The sequence below is a fragment of the Heptranchias perlo genome, unplaced genomic scaffold, assembly GCF_035084215.1.
Source record: "Heptranchias perlo isolate sHepPer1 unplaced genomic scaffold, sHepPer1.hap1 HAP1_SCAFFOLD_76, whole genome shotgun sequence".
Taxonomy (NCBI): domain Eukaryota; kingdom Metazoa; phylum Chordata; class Chondrichthyes; order Hexanchiformes; family Hexanchidae; genus Heptranchias; species Heptranchias perlo.
The window spans coordinates 1,454,466-1,479,208 of record NW_027139793.1 but is presented as its reverse complement, the minus strand read 5'-3'; positions in this window follow the sequence as shown (position 1 = coordinate 1,479,208).

Genomic DNA, 24,743 nt, shown 5'->3' with positions numbered 1-24,743 from the left:
GAAGAAAGATCTGGCTGACTGAAATAAGTTCATTGGATGAAAACCAACAAAAATTGACAAGAACCACGAAAAGTTCTTGTATTTTAAGATAAAATCTGACACTATTAAAGAAAAAACTTCTCGCTCGCTGAAATATGTTCATTTGCTGAAAATCAACAAAACCACGAAAAGTTCTTGCATTTGAAGATAAAATCTTTTTGCTTTGAAGAAGAAAGATCTGGCTGACTGAAATAAGTTCATTGGATGAAAACCAACAAAAATTGACAAGAACCACGAAAATTTCTTGTATTTTAAGATAAAATCTGACACTATTAAAGAAAAAACTTCTCGCTCGCTGAAATATGTTCATTTGCTGAAAATCAACAAAACCACGAAAGGTTCTTGCATTTGAAGATAAAATCTTTTTGCTTTGAAGAAGAAAGATCCAGCTGACTAAAATAAGTTCATAAGATGAAAACTAACAAAAATTGACAAGAACCACGAAAAGTTCTTGTATTTTAAGATAAAATCTTACGCGATTGAAGAAAAAACTTCTAGCTCGCTGAAATATGTTCATTTGCTGAAAATCAACAAAACCACGAAAAGTTCTTGTATTTAAAGATAATATCTCTTTGCTTTCAAGAAGAAAGATCGAGCTGACTGAAATAAGTTCATTGGATGAAAACCAACAAAAATTGACAAGAACCATGAAAAGTTCTTGTATTTTAAGATAAAATCTGACGCTTTTAAAGAAAAAACTTCTCGCTCGCTGAAATATGTTCATTTGCTGAAAATCAACAAAACCACGAAAAGTTCCTGTATTTGAAGATAAAATCTTTTTGCTTTCAAGAAGAAAGATCAAGCTGACTGAAATAAGTTCATTGGATGAAAACCAACAAAAATTGACAAGAACCACGAAAAGTTCTTGTATTTTAAGATAAAATCTGACGCTTTTAAAGAAAAAAATTCTCGCTCGCTGAAATATGTTCATTTGCTGCAAATCAACAAAACCAAGAAAAGTTGTTGTATTTGAAGATAAAATCTTTTTGCTTTGAAGAAGAAAGATCTAGCTGACTGAAATAAGTTCATAAGATGAAAACCAACAAAAATTGACAATAACCACGAAAAGTTCTTGTATTTTAAGATAAAATCTGACGCTGTTAAAGAAAAAACTTCTCGCTCGCTGAAATATGTTCATTTCCTGAAAATCAAAAAAACCATGAAAAGTTCTTGTATTTGAAGATAAAATCTTTTTGCTTTGAAGAAGAAAGATCTAGCTGACTGAAATAAGTTCATAAGATGAAAACTAACAAAAATTGACAAGAACCACGAAAAGTTCTTGTATTTTAAGATAAAATCTTACGCTATTGAAGAAAAAACTTCGAGCTCGCTGAAATATGTTCATTTGCTGAAAATCAACAAAACCACGAAAAGTTCTTGTATTTGAAGATAAAATCTTTTTGCTTTGAAGAAGAAAGATCGAGCTGATTGAAATAAGTTGATAAGATGAAAACCAACAAAAATTGACAAGAACCACGAAAAGTTCTTGTATTTTAAGATAAAATCTGACGCTTTTAAAGAATAAACTTCTCGCTCGCTGAAATATGTTCATTTGCTGAAAATCAACAAAACCACGAAAAGTTGTTGTATTTGAAGATAAAATCTTTTTGCTTTGAAGAAGAAAGATCTAGCTTACTGAAATAAGTTCATAAGATGAAAACCAACAAAAATTGACAAGAACCACGAAAAGTTCTTGTATTTTAAGATAAAATCTGACGCTGTTAAAGAAAAAACTTCTCGCTCGCTGAAATATGTTCATTTGCTGAAAATCAACAAAACCACGAAAAGTTCTTGTATTTGAAGATAAAATCTTTTTGCTTTGAAGAAGAAAGATCGAGCTGACTGAAATAAGTTCATTGGATGAAAACCAACAAAAATTGACAAGAACCACGAAAAGTTCTTGTATTTTAAGATAAAATCTGACGCGATGAAAGAACAAACTTCTCACTCGCTGAAATATTTTCATTTGCTGAAAATCAACAAAACCACGAAAAGTTCTTGTATTTGAAGATAAAATCTTTTTGCTTTGAAGAAGAAAGATCTTGCTGACTGAAATAAGTTCATAAGATGAAAACTAACAAAAATTGACAAGAACCACGAAAATTTCTTGTATTTTAAGATAAAATCTTACGCTATTGAAGAAAAAACTTCTAGCTCGCTGAAATATGTTCATTTGCTGAAAATCAACAAAACCACGAAAAGTTCTTGTATTTGAAGATAAAATCTTTTTGCTATGAAGAAGAAAGATCTTGCTGACTGAAATAAGTTCATAAGATGAAAACTAACAAAAATTGACAAGAATCACGAAAAGTTCTTGTATTTTAAGATAAAATCTTACGCTATTGAAGAAAAAACTTCTAGCTGGCTGAAATATGTTCATTTGCTGAAAATCAACAAAACCACGAAAAGTTCTTGTATTTGAAGATAAAATCTTTTTGCTTTGAAGAAGAACGATCTAGCTGACTGAAATAAGTTCATAAGATGAAAACCAACAAAAATTGACAAGAACCACGAAAAGTTCTTGTATTTTAAGATAAAATCTTACGCTATTGAAGAAAAAACTTCTAGCTCGCTGAAATATGTTCATTTGCTGAAAATCAACAAAACCACGAAAAGTTCTTGTATTTGAAGATAAAATCTTTTTGCTTTGAAGAAGAAAGATCTAGCTGACTGAAATAAGTTCATAAGATGAAAACTAACAAAAATTGACAAGAACCACGAAAAGTTCTTGTATTTTAAGATAAAATCTTACGCTATTGAAGAAAAAACTTCTAGCTCGCTGAAATATGTTCATTTGCTGAAAATCAACAAAACCACGAAAAGTTCTTGTATTTGAAGATAAAATCTTTTTGCTTTCAAGAAGAAAGATCAAGCTGACTGAAATAAGTTCATTTGATGAAAACCAACAAAAATTGACAAGAACCACGAAAAGTTCTTGTATTTTAAGATAAAATCTGACGCTATTAAAGAAAAAACTTCTCGCTCACTGAAATATGTTCATTTGCTGAAAATCAACAAAACCACGAAAAGTTCTTGTATTTGAAGATAAAATCTTTTTGCTTTGAAGAAGAAAGATCTAGCTGACTGAAATAAGTTTATTGGATGAAAACCAACAAAAATTGACAAGAACCACGAAAAGTTCTTGTATTTTAAGATAAAATCTGACGCTATTAAAGAAAAAACTGCTCCCTCGCTGAAATATGTTCATTTGCTGAAAATCCACAAAACCACGAAAAGTTCTTGTAATTGAAGATAAAATATTTTTGCTTTGAAGAAGAAAGATCTAGCTCACTGAAATAAGTTCATGAGATTAAAACTAACAAAAATTGACAAGAACCATGAAAAGTTCTTGTATTTTAAGATAAAATCTTACGCTATTAAAGAAAAAACTTCCAGCTCGCTGAAATATGTTCATTTGCTGAAAATCAACAAAACCACGAAAAGTTCTTGTATTTGAAGATAAAATCTTTTTGCTTTGAAGAAGAAAGATCTAGCTGACTGAAATAAGTTTATTGGATGAAAACCAACAAAAATTGACAAGAACCACGAAAAGTTCTTGTATTTTAAGATAAAATCTTACGCTATTGAAGAAAAAACTTCGAGCTCGCTGAAATATGTTCATTTGCTGAAAATCAACAAAACCACGAAAAGTTCTTGTATTTGAAGATAAAATCTTTTTGCTTTGAAGAAGAAAGATCGAGCTGATTGAAATAAGTTGATAAGATGAAAACCAACAAAAATTGACAAGAACCACGAAAAGTTCTTGTATTTTAAGATAAAATCTGACGCTTTTAAAGAATAAACTTCTCGCTCGCTGAAATATGTTCATTTGCTGAAAATCAACAAAACCACGAAAAGTTGTTGTATTTGAAGATAAAATCTTTTTGCTTTGAAGAAGAAAGATCTAGCTTACTGAAATAAGTTCATAAGATGAAAACCAACAAAAATTGACAAGAACCACGAAAAGTTCTTGTATTTTAAGATAAAATCTGACGCTGTTAAAGAAAAAACTTCTCGCTCGCTGAAATATGTTCATTTGCTGAAAATCAACAAAACCACGAAAAGTTCTTGTATTTGAAGATAAAATCTTTTTGCTTTGAAGAAGAAAGATCTTGCTGACTGAAATAAGTTCATAAGATGAAAACTAACAAAAATTGACAAGAACCACGAAAATTTCTTGTATTTTAAGATAAAATCTTACGCTATTGAAGAAAAAACTTCTAGCTCGCTGAAATATGTTCATTTGCTGAAAATCAACAAAACCACGAAAAGTTCTTGTATTTGAAGATAAAATCTTTTTGCTTTGAAGAAGAACGATCTAGCTGACTGAAATAAGTTCATAAGATGAAAACCAACAAAAATTGACAAGAACCACGAAAAGTTCTTGTATTTTAAGATAAAATCTTACGCTATTGAAGAAAAAACTTCTAGCTCGCTGAAATATGTTCATTTGCTGAAAATCAACAAAACCACGAAAAGTTCTTGTATTTGAAGATAAAATCTTTTTGCTTTGAAGAAGAAAGATCTAGCTGACTGAAATAAGTTCATAAGATGAAAACTAACAAAAATTGACAAGAACCACGAAAAGTTCTTGTATTTTAAGATAAAATCTTACGCTATTGAAGAAAAAACTTCTAGCTCGCTGAAATATGTTCATTTGCTGAAAATCAACAAAACCACGAAAAGTTCTTGTATTTGAAGATAAAATCTTTTTGCTTTCAAGAAGAAAGATCAAGCTGACTGAAATAAGTTCATTTGATGAAAACCAACAAAAATTGACAAGAACCACGAAAAGTTCTTGTATTTTAAGATAAAATCTGACGCTATTAAAGAAAAAACTTCTCGCTCACTGAAATATGTTCATTTGCTGAAAATCAACAAAACCACGAAAAGTTCTTGTATTTGAAGATAAAATCTTTTTGCTTTGAAGAAGAAAGATCTAGCTGACTGAAATAAGTTCATGAGATGAAAACTAACAAAAATTGACAAGAACCATGAAAAGTTCTTGTATTTTAAGATAAAATCTTACGCTATTAAAGAAAAAACTTCTCGCTCGCTGAAATATGTTCATTTGCTGAAAATCAACAAAACCACGAAAAGTTCTTGTCTTTGAAGATGAAATCTTTTTGCTTTGAAGAAGAAAGATCCAGCTGACTGAAATAAGTTCATAAGATGAAAACCAACAAAAATTGACAAGAACCACGAAAAGTTCTTGTATTTTAAGATAACGTCTGACGGTTTTAAAGAAAAAACTTCTCGCTCGCTGAAATATGTTCATTTGCTGAAAATCAACAAAACCACGAAAAGTTCTTGTATTTGAAGATAAAATCTTTTTGCTTTGAAGAAGAAAGATCTTGCTGACTGAAATAAGTTCATAAGATGAAAACTAACAAAAATTGACAAGAACCACGAAAAGTTCTTGTATTTTAAGATAAAATCTTACGCTATTGAAGAAAAAACTTCTCGCTCGCTGAAATATGTTCATTTGCTGAAAATCAACAAAACCACGAAAAGTTCTTGTATTTGAAGATAAAATCTTTTTGCTTTGAAGAAGAAAGATCTTGCTGACTGAAATAAGTTCATAAGATGAAAACTAACAAAAATTGACAAGAACCACGAAAATTTCTTGTATTTTAAGATAAAATCTTACGCTATTGAAGAAAAAACTTCTAGCTCGCTGAAATATGTTCATTTGCTGAAAATCAACAAAACCACGAAAAGTTCTTGTATTTGAAGATAAAATCTTTTTGCTATGAAGAAGAAAGATCTTGCTGACTGAAATAAGTTCATAAGATGAAAACTAACAAAAATTGACAAGAATCACGAAAAGTTCTTGTATTTTAAGATAAAATCTTACGCTATTGAAGAAAAAACTTCTAGCTGGCTGAAATATGTTCATTTGCTGAAAATCAACAAAACCACGAAAAGTTCTTGTATTTGAAGATAAAATCTTTTTGCTTTGAAGAAGAACGATCTAGCTGACTGAAATAAGTTCATAAGATGAAAACCAACAAAAATTGACAAGAACCACGAAAAGTTCTTGTATTTTAAGATAAAATCTTACGCTATTGAAGAAAAAACTTCTAGCTCGCTGAAATATGTTCATTTGCTGAAAATCAACAAAACCACGAAAAGTTCTTGTATTTGAAGATAAAATCTTTTTGCTTTGAAGAAGAAAGATCTAGCTGACTGAAATAAGTTCATAAGATGAAAACTAACAAAAATTGACAAGAACCACGAAAAGTTCTTGTATTTTAAGATAAAATCTTACGCTATTGAAGAAAAAACTTCTAGCTCGCTGAAATATGTTCATTTGCTGAAAATCAACAAAACCACGAAAAGTTCTTGTATTTGAAGATAAAATCTTTTTGCTTTCAAGAAGAAAGATCAAGCTGACTGAAATAAGTTCATTTGATGAAAACCAACAAAAATTGACAAGAACCACGAAAAGTTCTTGTATTTTAAGATAAAATCTGACGCTATTAAAGAAAAAACTTCTCGCTCACTGAAATATGTTCATTTGCTGAAAATCAACAAAACCACGAAAAGTTCTTGTATTTGAAGATAAAATCTTTTTGCTTTGAAGAAGAAAGATCTAGCTGACTGAAATAAGTTTATTGGATGAAAACCAACAAAAATTGACAAGAACCACGAAAAGTTCTTGTATTTTAAGATAAAATCTGACGCTATTAAAGAAAAAACTGCTCCCTCGCTGAAATATGTTCATTTGCTGAAAATCCACAAAACCACGAAAAGTTCTTGTAATTGAAGATAAAATATTTTTGCTTTGAAGAAGAAAGATCTAGCTCACTGAAATAAGTTCATGAGATTAAAACTAACAAAAATTGACAAGAACCATGAAAAGTTCTTGTATTTTAAGATAAAATCTTACGCTATTAAAGAAAAAACTTCCAGCTCGCTGAAATATGTTCATTTGCTGAAAATCAACAAAACCACGAAAAGTTCTTGTATTTGAAGATAAAATCTTTTTGCTTTGAAGAAGAAAGATCTAGCTGACTGAAATAAGTTTATTGGATGAAAACCAACAAAAATTGACAAGAACCACGAAAAGTTCTTGTATTTTAAGATAAAATCTTACGCTATTGAAGAAAAAACTTCGAGCTCGCTGAAATATGTTCATTTGCTGAAAATCAACAAAACCACGAAAAGTTCTTGTATTTGAAGATAAAATCTTTTTGCTTTGAAGAAGAAAGATCGAGCTGATTGAAATAAGTTGATAAGATGAAAACCAACAAAAATTGACAAGAACCACGAAAAGTTCTTGTATTTTAAGATAAAATCTGACGCTTTTAAAGAATAAACTTCTCGCTCGCTGAAATATGTTCATTTGCTGAAAATCAACAAAACCACGAAAAGTTGTTGTATTTGAAGATAAAATCTTTTTGCTTTGAAGAAGAAAGATCTAGCTTACTGAAATAAGTTCATAAGATGAAAACCAACAAAAATTGACAAGAACCACGAAAAGTTCTTGTATTTTAAGATAAAATCTGACGCTGTTAAAGAAAAAACTTCTCGCTCGCTGAAATATGTTCATTTGCTGAAAATCAACAAAACCACGAAAAGTTCTTGTATTTGAAGATAAAATCTTTTTGCTTTGAAGAAGAAAGATCTTGCTGACTGAAATAAGTTCATAAGATGAAAACTAACAAAAATTGACAAGAACCACGAAAATTTCTTGTATTTTAAGATAAAATCTTACGCTATTGAAGAAAAAACTTCTAGCTCGCTGAAATATGTTCATTTGCTGAAAATCAACAAAACCACGAAAAGTTCTTGTATTTGAAGATAAAATCTTTTTGCTTTGAAGAAGAACGATCTAGCTGACTGAAATAAGTTCATAAGATGAAAACCAACAAAAATTGACAAGAACCACGAAAAGTTCTTGTATTTTAAGATAAAATCTTACGCTATTGAAGAAAAAACTTCTAGCTCGCTGAAATATGTTCATTTGCTGAAAATCAACAAAACCACGAAAAGTTCTTGTATTTGAAGATAAAATCTTTTTGCTTTGAAGAAGAAAGATCTAGCTGACTGAAATAAGTTCATAAGATGAAAACTAACAAAAATTGACAAGAACCACGAAAAGTTCTTGTATTTTAAGATAAAATCTTACGCTATTGAAGAAAAAACTTCTAGCTCGCTGAAATATGTTCATTTGCTGAAAATCAACAAAACCACGAAAAGTTCTTGTATTTGAAGATAAAATCTTTTTGCTTTCAAGAAGAAAGATCAAGCTGACTGAAATAAGTTCATTTGATGAAAACCAACAAAAATTGACAAGAACCACGAAAAGTTCTTGTATTTTAAGATAAAATCTGACGCTATTAAAGAAAAAACTTCTCGCTCACTGAAATATGTTCATTTGCTGAAAATCAACAAAACCACGAAAAGTTCTTGTATTTGAAGATAAAATCTTTTTGCTTTGAAGAAGAAAGATCTAGCTGACTGAAATAAGTTCATGAGATGAAAACTAACAAAAATTGACAAGAACCATGAAAAGTTCTTGTATTTTAAGATAAAATCTTACGCTATTAAAGAAAAAACTTCTCGCTCGCTGAAATATGTTCATTTGCTGAAAATCAACAAAACCACGAAAAGTTCTTGTCTTTGAAGATGAAATCTTTTTGCTTTGAAGAAGAAAGATCCAGCTGACTGAAATAAGTTCATAAGATGAAAACCAACAAAAATTGACAAGAACCACGAAAAGTTCTTGTATTTTAAGATAACGTCTGACGGTTTTAAAGAAAAAACTTCTCGCTCGCTGAAATATGTTCATTTGCTGAAAATCAACAAAACCACGAAAAGTTCTTGTATTTGAAGATAAAATCTTTTTGCTTTGAAGAAGAAAGATCTAGCTGACTGAAATAAGTTTATTGGATGAAAACCAACAAAAATTGACAAGAACCACGAAAAGTTCTTGTATTTTAAGATAAAATCTGACGCTTTTAAAGAAAAAACTTCTCGCTCGCTGAAATATGTTCATTTGCTGAAAATCAACAAAACCACGAAAAGTTCTTGTATTTGAAGATAAAATCTTTTTGCTTTGAAGAAGAAAGATCCAGCTGACTGAAATAAGTTCATGAGATGAAAACCAACAAAAATTGACAAGAACCACGAAAAGTTCTTGTATTTTAAGATAAAATCTTACGCTATTGAAGAAAAAACTTCTGGCTCGCTGAAATATGTTCATTTGCTGAAAATCAACAAAACCACGAAAAGTTCTTGTATTTGAAGATAAAATCTTTTTGCTTTGAAGAAGAAAGATCTAGCTGACTGAAATAAGTTTATTGGATGAAAACCAACAAAAATTGACAAGAACCACGAAAAGTTCTTGTATTTTAAGATAAAATCTTACGCTATTAAAGAAAAAACTTCTAGCTCGCTGAAATATGTTCATTTGCTGAAAATCAACAAAACCACGAAAAGTTCTTGTATTTGAAGATAAAATCTTTTTGCTTTCAAGAAGAAAGATCAAGCTGACTGAAATAAGTTCATTTGATGAAAACCAACAAAAATTGACGAGAACCACGAAAAGTTCTTGTATTTTAAGATAAAATCTTACGCTATTAAAGAAAAAACTTCTCGCTCGCTGAAATATGTTCATTTGCTGAAAATCAACAAAACCACGAAAAGTTCTTGTCTTTGAAGATGAAATCTTTTTGCTTTGAAGAAGAAAGATCCAGCTGACTGAAATAAGTTCATAAGATGAAAACCAACAAAAATTGACAAGAACCACGAAAAGTTCTTGTATTTTAAGATAACGTCTGACGGTTTTAAAGAAAAAACTTCTCGCTCGCTGAAATATGTTCATTTGCTGAAAATCAACAAAACCACGAAAAGTTCTTGTATTTGAAGATAAAATCTTTTTGCTTTGAAGAAGAAAGATCTTGCTGACTGAAATAAGTTCATAAGATGAAAACTAACAAAAATTGACAAGAACCACGAAAAGTTCTTGTATTTTAAGATAAAATCTTACGCTATTGAAGAAAAAACTTCTCGCTCGCTGAAATATGTTCATTTGCTGAAAATCAACAAAACCACGAAAAGTTCTTGTATTTGAAGATAAAATCTTTTTGCTTTCAAGAAGAAAGATCGAGCTGACTGAAATAAGTTCATTGGATGAAAACCAACAAAAATTGACAAGAACCACGAAAAGTTCTTGTATTTTAAGATAAAATCTGACGCGATTAAAGAAAAAACTTCTCGCTCGCTGAAATATGTTCATTTGCTGAAAATCAACAAAACCACGAAAAGTTCTTGTATTTGAAGATAAAATCTTTTTGCTTTGAAGAAGAAAGATCTAGCTGACTGAAATAAGTTTATTGGATGAAAACCAACAAAAATTGACAAGAACCACGAAAAGTTCTTGTATTTTAAGATAAAATCTGACGCTTTTAAAGAAAAAACTTCTCGCTCGCTGAAATATGTTCATTTGCTGAAAATCAACAAAACCACGAAAAGTTCTTGTATTTGAAGATAAAATCTTTTTGCTTTGAAGAAGAAAGATCCAGCTGACTGAAATAAGTTCATGAGATGAAAACCAACAAAAATTGACAAGAACCACGAAAAGTTCTTGTATTTTAAGATAAAATCTTACGCTATTGAAGAAAAAACTTCTGGCTCGCTGAAATATGTTCATTTGCTGAAAATCAACAAAACCACGAAAAGTTCTTGTATTTGAAGATAAAATCTTTTTGCTTTGAAGAAGAAAGATCTAGCTGACTGAAATAAGTTTATTGGATGAAAACCAACAAAAATTGACAAGAACCACGAAAAGTTTTTGTATTTTAAGATAAAATCTTACGCTATTAAAGAAAAAACTTCTAGCTCGCTGAAATATGTTCATTTGCTGAAAATCAACAAAACCACGAAAAGTTCTTGTATTTGAAGATAAAATCTTTTTGCTTTCAAGAAGAAAGATCAAGCTGACTGAAATAAGTTCATTTGATGAAAACCAACAAAAATTGACGAGAACCACGAAAAGTTCTTGTATTTTAAGATAAAATCTGACGCTATTAAAGAAAAAACTTCTCGCTCACTGAAATATGTTCATTTGCTGAAAATCAACAAAACCACGAAAAGTTCTTGTATTTGAAGATAAAATCTTTTTGCTTTGAAGAAGAAAGATCTAGCTGACTGAAATAAGTTTATTGGATGAAAACCAACAAAAATTGACAAGAACCACGAAAAGTTCTTGTATTTTAAGATAAAATCTGACGCTATTAAAGAAAAAACTGCTCCCTCGCTGAAATATGTTCATTTGCTGAAAATCCACAAAACCACGAAAAGTTCTTGTAATTGAAGATAAAATATTTTTGCTTTGAAGAAGAAAGATCTAGCTCACTGAAATAAGTTCATGAGATGAAAACTAACAAAAATTGACAAGAACCATGAAAAGTTCTTGTATTTTAAGATAAAATCTTACGCTATTAAAGAAAAAACTTCCAGCTCGCTGAAATATGTTCATTTGCTGAAAATCAACAAAACCACGAAAAGTTCTTGTATTTGAAGATAAAATCTTTTTGCTTTGAAGAAGAAAGATCTAGCTGACTGAAATAAGTTTATTGGATGAAAACCAACAAAAATTGACAAGAACCACGAAAAGTTCTTGTATTTTAAGATAAAATCTGACGCTATTAAAGAAAAAACTTCTCGCTCGCTGAAATATGTTCATTTGCTGAAAATCAACAAAACCACGAAAAGTTCTTGTCTTTGAAGATGAAATCTTTTTGCTTTGAAGAAGAAAGATCCAGCTGACTGAAATAAGTTCATAAGATGAAAACCAACAAAAATTGACAAGAACCACGAAAAGTTCTTGTATTTTAAGATAACGTCTGACGGTTTTAAAGAAAAAACTTCTCGCTCGCTGAAATATGTTCATTTGCTGAAAATCAACAAAACCACGAAAAGTTCTTGTATTTGAAGATAAAATCTTTTTGCTTTGAAGAAGAAAGATCTTGCTGACTGAAATAAGTTCATAAGATGAAAACTAACAAAAATTGACAAGAACCACGAAAAGTTCTTGTATTTTAAGATAAAATCTTACGCTATTGAAGAAAAAACTTCTCGCTCGCTGAAATATGTTCATTTGCTGAAAATCAACAAAACCACGAAAAGTTCTTGTATTTGAAGATAAAATCTTTTTGCTTTCAAGAAGAAAGATCGAGCTGACTGAAATAAGTTCATTGGATGAAAACCAACAAAAATTGACAAGAACCACGAAAAGTTCTTGTATTTTAAGATAAAATCTGACGCGATTAAAGAAAAAACTTCTCGCTCGCTGAAATATGTTCATTTGCTGAAAATCAACAAAACCACGAAAAGTTCTTGTATTTGAAGATAAAATCTTTTTGCTTTGAAGAAGAAAGATCCAGCTGACTGAAATAAGTTCATGAGATGAAAACCAACAAAAATTGACAAGAACCACGAAAAGTTCTTGTATTTTAAGATAAAATCTTACGCTATTGAAGAAAAAACTTCTGGCTCGCTGAAATATGTTCATTTGCTGAAAATCAACAAAACCACGAAAAGTTCTTGTATTTGAAGATAAAATCTTTTTGCTTTGAAGAAGAAAGATCTAGCTGACTGAAATAAGTTCATAAGATGAAAACTAACAAAAATTGACAAGAACCACGAAAAGTTCTTGTATTTTAAGATAAAATCTTACGCTATTGAAGAAAAAACTTCTAGCTCGCTGAAATATGTTCATTTGCTGAAAATCAACAAAACCACGAAAAGTTCCTGTATTTGAAGATAAAATCTTTTTGCTTTCAAGAAGAAAGATCAAGCTGACTGAAATAAGTTCATTGGATGAAAACCAACAAAAATTGACAAGAACCACAAAAAGTTCTTGTATTTTAAGATAAAATCTGACGCTATTAAAGAAAAAACTTCTCGCTCACTGAAATATGTTCATTTGCTGAAAATCAACAAAACCACGAAAAGTTCTTGTATTTGAAGATAAAATCTTTTTGCTTTGAAGAAGAAAGATCTAGCTGACTGAAATAAGTTTATTGGATGAAAACCAACAAAAATTGACAAGAACCACGAAAAGTTCTTGTATTTTAAGATAAAATCTGACGCTATTAAAGAAAAAACTTCTCCCTCGCTGAAATATGTTCATTTGCTGAAAATCAACAAAACCACGAAAAGTTCTTGTATTTGAAGATAAAATCTTTTTGCTTTGAAGAAGAAAGATCCAGCTGACTGAAATAAGTTCATGAGATGAAAACTAACAAAAATTGACAAGAACCACGAAAAGTTCTTGTATTTTAAGATAAAATCTTACGCTATTAAAGAAAAAACTTCTAGCTCGCTGAAATATGTTCATTTGCTGAAAATCAACAAAACCACGAAAAGTTCTTGTATTTGAAGATAAAATCTTTTTGCTTTCAAGAAGAAAGATCCAGCTGACTGAAATAAGTTCATTGGATGAAAACCAACAAAAATTGAAAAGAACCACGAAAAGTTCTTGTATTTTAAGATAAAATCTGACGCGATGAAAGAAAAAACTTCTCGCTCGCTGAAATATGTTCATTTGCTGAAAATCAACAAAACCACGAAAAGTTCTTGTATTTGAAGATAAAATCTTTTTGCTTTGAAGAAGAAAGATCTAGCTGACTGAAATAAGTTTATTGGATGAAAACCAACAAAAATTGACAAGAACCACGAAAAGTTCTTGTATTTTCAGATAAAATCTGACGCGATTAAAGAAAAAACTTCTCGCTCACTGAAATATGTTCATTTGCTGAAAATCAACAAAACCACGAAAAGTTCTTGTATTTGAAGATAAAATCTGACGCGATGAAAGAAAAAACTTCTCGCTCGCTGAAATATGTTCATTTGCTGAAAATCAACAAAACCACGAAAACTTCCTGTATTTGAAGATAAAATCTTTTTGCTTTGAAGAAGAAAGATCTTGCTGACTGAAATAAGTTTATTGGATGAAAACCAACAAAAATTGACAAGAACCACGAAAAGTTCCTGTATTTTATGATAAAATCTTACGCTATTGAAGAAAAAACTTCGAGCTCGCTGAAATATGTTCATTTGCTGAAAATCAACAAAACCACGAAAAGTTCTTGTATTTGAAGATAAAATCTTTTTGCTTTGAAGAAGAAAGATCTAGCTCACTGAAATAAGTTCATTTGATGAAAACCAACAAAAATTGACAAGAACCACGAAAAGTTCTTGTATTTTAAGATAAAATCTGACGCTATTAAAGAAAAAACTTCTCGCTCACTGAAATATGTTCATTTGCTGAAAATCAACAAAACCACGAAAAGTTCTTGTATTTGAAGATAAAATCTTTTTGCTTTGAAGAAGAAAGATCTTGCTGACTGAAATAAGTTCATAAGATGAAAACTAACAAAAATTGACAAGAACCACGAAAAGTTCTTGTATTTTAAGATAAAATCTTACGCTATTGAAGAAAAAACTTCTCGCTCGCTGAAATATGTTCATTTGCTGAAAATCAACAAAACCACGAAAAGTTCTTGTATTTGAAGATAAAATCTTTTTGCTTTCAAGAAGAAAGATCGAGCTGACTGAAATAAGTTCATTGGATGAAAACCAACAAAAATTGACAAGAACCACGAAAAGTTCTTGTATTTTAAGATAAAATCTGACGCGATTAAAGAAAAAACTTCTCGCTCGCTGAAATATGTTCATTTGCTGAAAATCAACAAAACCACGAAAAGTTCTTGTATTTGAAGATAAAATCTTTTTGCTTTGAAGAAGAAAGATCTAGCTGACTGAAATAAGTTTATTGGATGAATACCAACAAAAATTGACAAGAACCACGAAAAGTTCTTGTATTTTAAGATAAAATCTGACGCTTTTAAAGAAAAAACTTCTCGCTCGCTGAAATATGTTCATTTGCTGAAAATCAACAAAACCACGAAAAGTTCTTGTATTTGAAGATAAAATCTTTTTGCTTTGAAGAAGAAAGATCCAGCTGACTGAAATAAGTTTATTGGATGATAACCAACAAAAATTGACAAGAACCACGAAAAGTTCTTGTATTTTAAGATAAAATCTGACGCTATTAAAGAAAAAACTTCTCGCTCACTGAAATATGTTCATTTGCTGAAAATCAACAAAACCACGAAAAGTTCTTGTATTTGAAGATAAAATCTTTTTGCTTTCAAGAAGAAAGATCGAGCTGACTGAAATAAGTTCATTGGATGAAAACCAACAAAAATTGACAAGAACCACGAAAAGTTCTTGTATTTTAAGATAAAATCTGACGGTTTTAAAGAAAAAACTTCTCGCTCGCTGAAATATGTTCATTTGCTGAAAATCAACAAAACCACGAAAAGTTCTTGTATTTGAAGATAAAATCTTTTTGCTTTGAAGAAGAAAGATCGAGCTGACTGAAATAAGTTCATGAGATGAAAACTAACAAAAATTGACAAGAACCACGAAAAGTTCTTGTATTTTCAGATAAAATCTTACGCTATTAAAGAAAAAACTTCTAGCTCGCTGAAATATGTTCATTTGCTGAAAATCAACAAAACCACGAAAAGTTCTTGTATTTGAAGATAAAATCTTTTTGCTTTCAAGAAGAAAGATCGAGCTGACTGAAATAAGTTCATTGGATGAAAACCAACAAAAATTGACAAGAACCACGAAAAGTTCTTGTATTTTAAGATAAAATCTGACGCGATGAAAGAAAAAACTTCTCGCTCGCTGAAATATGTTCATTTGCTGAAAATCAACAAAACCACGAAAAGTTCTTGTATTTGAAGATAAAATCTTTTTGCTTTGAAGAAGAAAGATCCAGCTGACTGAAATAAGTTTATTGGATGATAACCAACAAAAATTGACAAGAACCACGAAAAGTTCTTGTATTTTAAGATAAAATCTGACGCTATTAAAGAAAAAACTTCTCGCTCACTGAAATATGTTCATTTGCTGAAAATCAACAAAACCACGAAAAGTTCTTGTATTTGAAGATAAAATCTTTTTGCTTTCAAGAAGAAAGATCGAGCTGACTGAAATAAGTTCATTGGATGAAAACCAACAAAAATTGACAAGAACCACGAAAAGTTCTTGTATTTTAAGATAAAATCTGACGCGATTAAAGAAAAAACTTCTCGCTCGCTGAAATATGTTCATTTGCTGAAAATCAACAAAACCACGAAAAGTTCTTGTATTTGAAGTTAAAATCTTTTTGCTTTGAAGAAGAAAGATCTAGCTGACTGAAATAAGTTTATTGGATGAAAACCAACAAAAATTGACAAGAACCACGAAAAGTTCTTGTATTTTAAGATAAAATCTGACGGTTTTAAAGAAAAAACTTCTCGCTCGCTGAAATATGTTCATTTGCTGAAAATCAACAAAACCACGAAAAGTTCTTGTATTTGAAGATAAAATCTTTTTGCTTTGAAGAAGAAAGATCTTGCTGACTGAAATAAGTTCATAAGATGAAAACTAACAAAAATTGACAAGAACCACGAAAAGTTCTTGTATTTTAAGATAAAATCTTACGCTATTGAAGAAAAAACTTCTCGCTCGCTGAAATATGTTCATTTGCTGAAAATCAACAAAACCACGAAAAGTTCTTGTATTTGAAGATAAAATCTTTTTGCTTTCAAGAAGAAAGATCGAGCTGACTGAAATAAGTTCATTGGATGAAAACCAACAAAAATTGACAAGAACCACGAAAAGTTCTTGTATTTTAAGATAAAATCTGACGCGATTAAAGAAAAAACTTCTCGCTCGCTGAAATATGTTCATTTGCTGAAAATCAACAAAACCACGAAAAGTTCTTGTATTTGAAGATAAAATCTTTTTGCTTTGAAGAAGAAAGATCTAGCTGACTGAAATAAGTTTATTGGATGAATACCAACAAAAATTGACAAGAACCACGAAAAGTTCTTGTATTTTAAGATAAAATCTGACGCTTTTAAAGACAAAACTTCTCGCTCGCTGAAATATGTTCATTTGCTGAAAATCAACAAAACCACGAAAAGTTCTTGTATTTGAAGATAAAATCTTTTTGCTTTGAAGAAGAAAGATCCAGCTGACTGAAATAAGTTCATAAGATGAAAACTAACAAAAATTGACAAGAACCACGAAAAGTTCTTGTATTTTAAGATAAAATCTTACGCTATTGAAGAAAAAACTTCTAGCTCGCTGAAATATGTTCATTTGCTGAAAATCAACAAAACCACGAAAAGTTCCTGTATTTGAAGATAAAATCTTTTTGCTTTCAAGAAGAAAGATCAAGCTGACTGAAATAAGTTCATTGGATGAAAACCAACAAAAATTGACAAGAACCACGAAAAGTTCTTGTATTTTAAGATAAAATCTGACGCTATTAAAGAAAAAACTTCTCGCTCACTGAAATATGTTCATTTGCTGAAAATCAACAAAACCACGAAAAGTTCTTGTATTTGAAGATAAAATCTTTTTGCTTTGAAGAAGAAAGATCTAGCTGACTGAAATAAGTTTATTGGATGAAAACCAACAAAAATTGACAAGAACCACGAAAAGTTCTTGTATTTTAAGATAAAATCTGACGCTATTAAAGAAAAAACTTCTCCCTCGCTGAAATATGTTCATTTGCTGAAAATCAACAAAACCACGAAAAGTTCTTGTATTTGAAGATAAAATCTTTTTGCTTTGAAGAAGAAAGATCGAGCTGACTGAAATAAGTTCATGAGATGAAAACTAACAAAAATTGACAAGAACCACGAAAAGTTCTTGTATTTTAAGATAAAATCTTACGCTATTAAAGAAAAAACTTCTAGCTCGCTGAAATATGTTCATTTGCTGAAAATCAACAAAACCACGAAAAGTTCTTGTATTTGAAGATAAAATCTTTTTGCTTTCAAGAAGAAAGATCTAGCTGACTGAAATAAGTTCATTGGATGAAAACCAACAAAAATTGACAAGAACCACGAAAAGTTCTTGTATTTTAAGATAAAATCTGACGCGATGAAAGAAAAAACTTCTCGCTCGCTGAAATATGTTCATTTGCTGAAAATCAACAAAACCACGAAAAGTTCTTGTATTTGAAGATAAAATCTTTTTGCTTTGAAGAAGAAAGATCCAGCTGACTGAAATAAGTTTATTGGATGATAACCAACAAGAATTGACAAGAACCACGAAAAGTTCTTGTATTTTCAGATAAAATCTGACGCGATTAAAGAAAAAACTTCTCGCTCACTGAAATATGTTCATTTGCTGAAAATCAACAAAACCACGAAAAGTTCTTGTATTTGAAGATAAAATCTGACGCGATGAAAGAAAAAACTTCTCGCTCGCTGAAATATGTTCATTTGCTGAAAATCAACAAAACCACGAAAACTTCTTGTATTTGAAGATAAAATCTTTTTGCTTTGAAGAAGAAAGATCCAGCTGACTGAAATAAGTTTATTGGATGAAAACCAACAAAAATTGACAAGAACCACGAAAAGTTCCTGTATTTTATGATAAAATCTTACGCTATTGAAGAAAAAACTTCTAGCTCGCTGAAATTTGTTCATTTGCTGAAAATCAACAAAACCACGAAAAGTTCTTGTATTTGAAGATAAAATCTTTTTGCTTTGAAGAAGAAAGATCCAGCTGACTGAAATAAGTTCATAAGATGAAAACTAACAAAAATTGATAAGAACCACGAAAAGTTCTTGTATTTTAAGATAAAATCTTACGCGATTGAAGAAAAAACTTCCAGCTCGCTGAAATATGTTCATTTGCTGAAAATCAACAAAACCACGAAAAGTTCTTGTATTTGAAGATAAAATCATTTTGCTTTCAAGACGAAAGATCAAGCTGACTGAAATAAGTTCATTGGATGAAAACCAACAAAAATTGACAAGAACCACGAATAGTTCTTGTATTTTAAGATAAAATGTGACGCTATTAAAGAAAAAACTTCTCGCTCACTGAAATATGTTCATTTGCTGAAAATCAACAAAACCATGAAAAGTTCTTGTATTTGAAGATAAAATCTTACGCTATTGAAGAAAAAACTTCGAGCTCGCTGAAATATGTTCATTTGCTGAAAATCAACAAAACCACGAAAAGTTCCTGTATTTGAAGATAAAATCTTTTTGCTTTCAAGAAGAAAGATCAAGCTGACTGAAATAAGTTCATTGGATGAAAACCAACAAAAATTGACAAGAACCACGAAAAGTTCTTGTATTTTCAGATAAAATCTGACGCTATTAAAGAAAAAACTTCTCGCTCACTGAAATATGTTCATTTGCTGAAAATCAACAAAACCACGAAAAGTTCTTGTATTTGAAGATAAAATCTTTTTGCTTTGAAGAAGAAAGATCTAGCTGACTGAAATAAGTTTATTGGATGAAAACCAACAAAAATTGACAAGAACCACGAAAAGTTCTTGTATTTTAAGATAAAATCTGACGCTATTAAAGAAAAAACTTCTCCCTCGCTGAAATATGTTCATTTGCTGAAAATCAACAAAACCACGAAAAGTTCTTGTATTTGAAGATAAAATCTTTTTGCTTTGAAGAAGAAAGATCGAGCTGACTGAAATAAGTTCATGAGATGAAAACTAACAAAAATTGACAAGAACCACGAAAAGTTCTTGTATTTTAAGATAAAATCTTACGCTATTAAAGAAAAAACTTCTAGCTCGCTGAAATATGTTCATTTGCTGAAAATCAACAAAACCACGAAAAGTTCTTGTATTTGAAGATAAAATCTTTTTGCTTTCAAGAAGAAAGATCTAGCTGACTGAAATAAGTTCATTGGATGAAAACCAACAAAAATTGACAAGAACCACGAAAAGTTCTTGTATTTTAAGATAAAATCTGACGCGATGAAAGAAAAAACTTCTCGCTCGCTGAAATATGTTCATTTGCTGAAAATCAACAAAACCACGAAAACTTCTTGTATTTGAAGATAAAATCTTTTTGCTTTGAAGAAGAAAGATCCAGCTGACTGAAATAAGTTCATGAGATGAAAACCAACAAAAATTGACAAGAACCACGAAAAGTTCTTGTATTTTAAGATAAAATCTTACGCTATTGAAGAAAAAACTTCTAGCTCGCTGAAATATGTTCATTTGCTGAAAATCAACAAAACCACGAAAAGTTCTTGTATTTGAAGATAAAATCTTTTTGCTTTGAAGAAGAAAGATCTAGCTGACTGAAATAAGTTCATAAGATGAAAACTAACAAAAATTGACAAGAACCACGAAAAGTTCTTGTATTTTAAGATAAAATCTTACGCTATTGAAGAAAAAACTTCGAGCTCGCTGAAATATGTTCATTTGCTGAAAATCAACAAAACCACGAAAAGTTCTTGTATTTGAAGATAAAATCTTTTTGCTTTGAAGAAGAAAGATCTAGCTGACTGAAATAAGTTTATTGGATGAAAACCAACAAAAATTGACAAGAACCACGAAAAGTTCTTGTATTTTCAGATAAAATCTGACGCGATTAAAGAAAAAACTTCTCGCTCACTGAAATATGTTCATTTGCTGAAAATCAACAAAACCACGAAAAGTTCTTGTATTTGAAGATAAAATCTGACGCGATGAAAGAAAAAACTTCTCGCTCGCTGAAATATGTTCATTTGCTGAAAATCAACAAAACCACGAAAACTTCTTGTATTTGAAGATAAAATCTTTTTGCTTTGAAGAAGAAAGATCCAGCTTTCTGAAATAAGTTTATTGGATGAAAACCAACAAAAATTGACAAGAACCACGAAAAGTTCCTGTATTTTATGATAAAATCTTACGCTATTGAAGAAAAAACTTCTAGCTCGCTGAAATATGTTCATTTGCTGAAAATCAACAAAACCACGAAAAGTTCTTGTATTTGAAGATAAAATCTTTTTGCTTTGAAGAAGAAAGATCCAGCTGACTGAAATAAGTTCATAAGATGAAAACTAACAAAAATTGATAAGAACCACGAAAAGTTCTTGTATTTTAAGATAAAATCTTACGCTATTGAAGAAAAAACTTCTAGCTCGCTGAAATATGTTCATTTGCTGAAAATCAACAAAACCACGAAAAGTTCTTGCATTTGAAGATAAAATCATTTTGCTTTCAAGACGAAAGATCAAGCTGACTGAAATAAGTTCATTGGATGAAAACCAACAAAAATTGACAAGAACCACGAAAAGTTCTTGTATTTTAAGATAAAATCTGACGCTATTAAAGAAAAAACTTCTCGCTCACTGAAATATGTTCATTTGCTGAAAATCAACAAAACCATGAAAAGTTCTTGTATTTGAAGATAAAATCTTTTTGCTTTCAAGAAGAAAGATCGAGCTGACTGAAATAAGTTCATTGGATGAAAACCAACAAAAATTGACAAGAACCACGAAAAGTTCTTGTATTTTAAGATAAAATCTGACGCGATTAAAGAAAAAACTTCTCGCTCGCTGAAATATGTTAATTTGCTGAAAATCAACAAAACCACGAAAAGTTCTTGTATTTGAAGATAAAATCTTTTTGCTTTGAAGAAGAAAGATCTCATTGACTGAAATAAGTTTATTGGATGAAAACCAACAAAAATTGACAAGAACCACGAAAAGTTCTTGTATTTTAAGATAAAATCTGACGCTTTTAAAGAAAAAACTTCTCGCTCGCTGAAATATGTTCATTTGCTGAAAATCAACAAAACCACGAAAAGTTCTTGTATTTGAAGATAAAATCTTTTTGCTTTGAAGAAGAAAGATCCAGCTGACTGAAATAAGTTCATGAGATGAAAACCAACAAAAATTGACAAGAACCACGAAAAGTTCTTGTATTTTAAGATAAAATCTTACGCTATTGAAGAAAAAACTTCTAGCTCGCTGAAATATGTTCATTTGCTGAAAATCAACAAAACCACGAAAAGTTCTTGTATTTGAAGATAAAATCTTTTTGCTTTGAAGAAGAAAGATCTAGCTGACTGAAATAAGTTCATAAGATGAAAACTAACAAAAATTGACAAGAACCACGAAAAGTTCTTGTATTTTAAGATAAAATCTTACGCTATTGAAGAAAAAACTTCGAGCTCGCTGAAATATGTTCATTTGCTGAAAATCAACAAAACCACGAAAAGTTCTTGTATTTGAAGATAAAATCTTTTTGCTTTCAAGAAGAAAGATCAAGCTGACTGAAATAAGTTCATTGGATGAAAACCAACAAAAATTGACAAGAACCACGAAAAGTTCTTGTATTTTAAGATAAAATCTGACGCTATTAAAGAAAAAACTTCTCGCTCACTGAAATATGTTCATTTGCTGAAAATCAACAAAACCACGAAAAGTTCTTGTATTTGAAGATAAAATCTTTTTGCTTTGAAGAAGAAAGATCTAGCTGACTGAAATAAGTTTATTGGATGAAAACCAACAAAAATTGACAAGAACCACGAAAAGTTCTTGTATTTTAAGATAAAATCTGACGCTATGAAAGAAAAAACTTCTCCCTCGCTGAAATATGTTCATTTGCTGAAAATCAACAAAACCACGAAAAGTTCTTGTATTTGAAGATAAAATCTTTTTGCTTTGAAGAAGAAAGATCTAGCTGACTGAAATAAGTTCATGAGATGAAAACTAACAAAAATTGACAAGAACCACGAAAAGTTCTTGTATTTTAAGATAAAATCTTACGCTATTAAAGAAAAAACTTCTCGCTCGCTGAAATATGTTCATTTGCTGAAAATCAACAAAACCACGAAAAGTTCTTGTATTTGAAGATAAAATCTTTTTGCTTTCAAGAAGAAAGATCTAGCTGACTGAAATAAGTTCATTGGATGAAAACCAACAAAAATTGACAAGAACCACGAAAATTTCTTGTATTTTAAGATAAAATCTGACGCGATGAAAGAAAAAACTTCTCGCTCGCTGAAATATGTTCATTTGCTGAAAATCAACAAAACCACGAAAAGTTCTTGTATTTGAAGATAAAATCTTTTTGCTTTGAAGAAGAAAGATCTCGCTGACTGAAATAAGTTTATTGGATGAAAACCAACAAAAATTGACAAGAACCACGAAAAGTTCTTGTATTTTCAGATAAAATCTGACGCGATTAAAGAAAAAACTTCTCGCTCACTGAAATATGTTCATTTGCTGAAAATCAACAAAACCACGAAAAGTTCTTGTGTTTGAAGATAAAATCTGACGCGATGAAAGAAAAAACTTCTCGCTCGCTGAAATATGTTCATTTGCTGAAAATCAACAAAACCACGAAAACTTCTTGTATTTGAAGATAAAATCTTTTTGCTTTGAAGAAGAAAGATCTAGCTGACTGAAATAAGTTTATTGGATGAAAACCAACAAAAATTGACAAGAACCACGAAAAGTTCTTGTATTTTATGATAAAATCTTACGCTATTGAAGAAAAAACTTCTAGCTCGCTGAAATATGTTCATTTGCTGAAAATCAACAAAAACACGAAAAGTTCTTGTATTTGAAGATAAAATCTTTTTGCTTTGAAGAAGAAAGATCTAGTTGACTGAAATAAGTTCATAAGATGAAAACTAACAAAAATTGATAAGAACCACGAAAAGTTCTTGTATTTTAAGATAAAATCTGACGCTATTAAAGAAAAAACTTCTCGCTCACTGAAATATGTTCATTTGCTGAAAATGAACAAAACTACGAAAAGTTCTTGTATTTGAAGATAAAATCTTTTTGCTTTGAAGAAGAAAGATCTAGCTGACTGAAATAAGTTTATTGGATGAAAACCAACAAAAATTGACAAGAACCACGAAAAGTTCTTGTATTTTAAGATAAAATCTGACGCTATTAAAGAAAAAACTTCTAGCTCGCTGAAATATGTTCATTTGCTGAAAATCAACAAAACCACGAAAAGTTCTTGTATTTGAAGATAAAATCTTTTTGCTTTCAAGAAGAAAGATCTCGCTGACTGAAATGAGTTCATTGGATGAAAACCAACAAAAATTGACAAGAACCACGAAAAGTTCTTGTATTTTAAGATAAAATCTGACGCGATGAAAGAAAAAACTTCTCGCTCGCTGAAATATGTTCATTTGCTGAAAATCAACAAAACCACGAAAAGTTCTTGTATTTGAAGATAAAATCTTTTTGCTTTGAAGAAGAAAGATCTAGCTGACTGAAATAACTTTATTGGATGAAAACCAACAAAAATTGACAAGAACCACGAAAAGTTCTTGTATTTTCAGATAAAATCTGACGCGATTAAAGAAAAAACTTCTCACTCACTGAAATATGCACATTTGCTGAAAATCAACAAAACCACGAAAAGTTCTTGTATTTGAAGATAAAATCTGACGCGATGAAAGAAAAAACTTCTCGCTCGCTGAAATATGTTCATTTGCTGAAAATCAACAAAACCACGAAAAGTTCTTGTATTTGAAGATAAAATCTTTTTGCTTTGAAGAAGAAAGATCTAGCTGACTGAAATAAGTTCATAAGATGAAAACCAACAAAAATTGACAAGAACCACGAAAGTTTTTGTATTTTACGGTAACATCTGACGCTTTTAAAGAAAAAACTTCTCGCTCGCTGAAATATGTTCATTTGCTGAAAATCAACAAAACCACGAAAAGTTCTTGTATTTGAAGATAAAATCTTTTTGCTTTGAAGAAGAAAGATCTTGCTGACTGAAATAAGTTCATAAGATGAAAACTAACAAAAATTGACAAGAACCACGAAAAGTTCTTGTATTTTAAGATAAAATCTTACGCTATTGAAGAAAAAACTTCTCGCTCGCTGAAATATGTTCATTT